Raw genomic sequence first — 3,445 nt, forward strand, 5'->3', positions numbered from 1 at the left:
GCACTTCATCAAGCTGAACCAGATGCTGGGCAGAGGGAGTGTGAGGGGATGCCAGGAAACAGAAATGACAAGAGATTAGCAACCTCTTTTCTTGGAGTAAGAAACAGGTACAGCGTCAGGCACAATGGAAAAGTCTAGCCTGCAGTCAAAGGTGCAAGCGGTGTGTCTCCTATTTAAACAGCACAGCCCTTAGTTGGAGCTCACCCATTTGTTGATTCACTACTTGAACATTTACTAAGGACCAACCAACTAAGCAGGTACCAGGCATTACTCAGAGCTAGAAAATGAGGTCAGGTTCTGTAATCTAAGACTTACAGTGTTGAAGTCAACATACTGACTGATGAAAGAATAAAGGGTAGGCACTCTGCCAGAAGGCAAAGTTCTACATCTTGGGATGTACAGAAACCATGGCCAGTTCTACTCAGCTAGATCTGAAAAGATTTTATGTACCAAAGTGAATCTTGAGGGTTTGCTAATAGGAGAAGAAGGAAAACCATCCCAACCTCAAGCACAGTGATGCTAAGTTTCCTGGATACGTGAACATGACAGGTGTTGAGTTAGTTATTTTCCTCATCCCTGAAAATAAAACTCTGATACAAAATAATTAAGAGAAGAAATGATTTATTTTAACTCATTGTTTCAGAAATTCAGTCCATCATGGTGAGAGGCCAAGGCAAAATAAAGCAGTTCATATCACAGTACCAGGAAGCATAAGACCTTCGGAGAGCTGGTCAGTTCCTTGAGCCTTCTACAAAGGGGGTGTAGAAGCCCCCAGTGAAACCACAGCCTGTGATCAAAGCAGAAGTCCCCACCTTCACAGCTTCAGCATACATAGGTGAGGCAAGATTTTGGCCTAAGTCTTTATTGACTTATCACAAACAAAATTAAGAACAAAGGCCAAGTAATCTTCATATGTAATAAAAGAATACTTTATGAGTAATATTGAAGTGCTTATTGGAATCAACATTATGTTAAAGTATTACCGGACCCATTAAAAACTCTCAAGAATTGTGTGTGCGTGTGTGTGTGTGTACACATATGGGCAATTAGACAATCACAATCATAATCTGTGGCCCAAATGTGGGACTTTAAAATTTTTTCCCAGTCCTGGAGCTTGAATTCAGGGCCTGAGCACTGTCTTTGAGCTTTCTCAAGATTAGAGCTCTACTACTTGAGCCATAGCACCACTTCTGGCTTTTTCTGTGTATGTGGTAGTGAGGAATTGAACCCAGGGCTTTGTGAATGCCATGCAAACACTCTACCACTAGTCCACACTTCCAGTCCCAAGTGTGGGACTTTTGACCCCTTAATGTAGCAAGAGATGGACAACTCCCTCCAATGAAATAGCAAATGGTCAGAGGTTCCCTATGCCCAAGCCTTGTTCCACCTCTGCCCTCAATCATCACTACTCTCATGTTCTTTTAGTCCAAACTATACCTTCAAAACCTTTGTTTTTAATTCACATAAAGTTTAATCAGTCAAGTTAATGAAAATATCAAAAATTTTGAGTTAGTATATGGCAGAGGGAATTTAACTTCTGTTGCAAATAATACAGTATTTGGCATTTCCATTATCGTCCAGCTATGCTGCAGAAAGAGCAATTACATTAAACCTAAGTTCATCAGAGTCACGCTCCATAAACTTCTTGCAAACTTCTATGGCATCCTCTAATAACGTTTCATCACTAGTTTCCCTGTGGTTAATTGGAAATGGTTTCCGCCCATCTAATTCATAGAGATGCCCATCTACATAAACTAATGCAATAAAATGAAGACCTACTTTCTCATCTAGGCTTGGTGCCTCAGTCTGACCTTCATGGGCACTGGTCTCATGAGTAATTCGAATGGCGCCATAGTTCTCTAGGTATCTGGCTTGTTCTTCAGGGCTCATGGACACAGACTCCTCCAGGAATTTTTTCAACGTTGATCCAGATTCAAAGTTCATCTTGTCTTTGTTGTTCACCATAGCATGGATTAACCCAGTTGTGCCACAGGCATTGCTGACAGTTTGCTTCATGAAATACACTGATGAGGTAACATCCTATCCCTGAGATTTAATTTTTTCTTCCTCCTCTGTTCTGAATACTTCATACCTTTCTGTAATAGGGAAGAGAAGTAACACTGCACACACTGGTCTTGGCACCATGCTAAGAAGTTTAGGATCCATCCCGTAAACATCAACAAATTGCCATTCAGGATGTGGATTTAACTGTTTGACCTTGGGGTTGACCTTGATCTTAACTGTTGGTGACCTTGGGGTTGGCCTCCAGCGGCAGCCAGCACTCACCCTCCATGGCTGCTCCACCTGGCCCCTTGCCACCTCTGACAGCCGCCACCATCACCTTCAAAACCTTTTACCTCTACCAATTCTCCTCCTTTTCCCCTTTCCTTCTCCCCTTGACACTGGATCTCAAAAAAACACCAACATTCTATATTTCTCCATGATTGTTAGGAGTGGAGGGCACTATGTGTGTACATGCTCTATTTGCTATGATTGATATGGCCAAAATTAAATAGTGACTTTTAGAAAGTCCTATTAAATGAGAGAGAGAGAGAGAGAGAGAGAGAGAGAGAGAGAGAGAGAGAGAGAGAGAGAGAGAGAGAGAGAGAGAGAGAGAGAGCCCCAAATCAGACACCAGCTCTTGGCTATTGCCATACATCCCCAAAATAGACTGCCCTGTGCCAGACCACTCCTGAAATAGGTACCTGGCTGATCTCCTCCTCCTGGTGTCCTAGTGGCTGTTTCTGTTGTGGCAAAGATGGACACTGGGAAAAAGCTTGCCCCAATTCTGTCCCCCCTCAAGCCTTGCCCACTTTGTAGTTCATGGGGACACTGAAAAATGGATTGTCTCCAGAAGCAAAGCCCTCGCTCCCTGGTACAGCCAGACCCAATGTTCTCCCCTCCCCCCCCCAGCTGGAATTAGTTCTTTTCTTTTCCAATAGTCTACTCACTTGAGGATATGGATTCTTAATTTCTCCCTCAAGGCAAAACTCCTCTAAGAGGTTGCAAAAAGCCCCTGAGGAACTCTTTCCTCTCATGTGTTCCCTAACTGCAGCTATCCAATTGTTCCCATATTCCCCTCCTAAACCTTTCTGTACCTTCATTCTCGAAAAGAAAAAAAAAATTGTGGTAGTCTAAAAATGGGTTTTAAAAACAGAGTTTGGGCTATTCCCCCCCACACTGCCTGCTTAAAAATGCATGATTAACAGGAGGGATTTTGTAAAGACTATGAACTTAAAACAACTCCTAGCAAATTCAGGACACTTCCAAGGATAATAGTTTAGGAGAAATGCAGCCTCCCGGACAGATAAGCCCTTGGACAGAAAGGAAGATGAGAGCCAAACAGAAGTTCCTATCTGCCAACCCCCAGCTTCCACAATGGTCTATGGTGAAATTAGTAAGAAATGGGTATCAATAAAGCCTAGCCAATAGGAATTTAGCAGGA

The 3,445-nt window shown here is 42.8% G+C and overlaps 1 pseudogene; it reads right to left on the reverse strand.

Annotated features, from left to right (window-relative positions):
* Positions 1-1,574: 1,574 nt before the first annotated feature.
* On the reverse strand, positions 1,575-2,293 carry LOC150061532 (ubiquitin carboxyl-terminal hydrolase isozyme L3-like; annotated as a pseudogene).
* Positions 2,294-3,445: the final 1,152 nt, after the last annotated feature.

The sequence above is a fragment of the Megascapheus bottae genome, chromosome 6 (genome assembly GCF_031878675.1).
Source record: "Megascapheus bottae isolate mThoBot1 chromosome 6, mThoBot2.hap1, whole genome shotgun sequence".
Taxonomy (NCBI): Eukaryota; Metazoa; Chordata; class Mammalia; order Rodentia; family Geomyidae; genus Megascapheus; species Megascapheus bottae.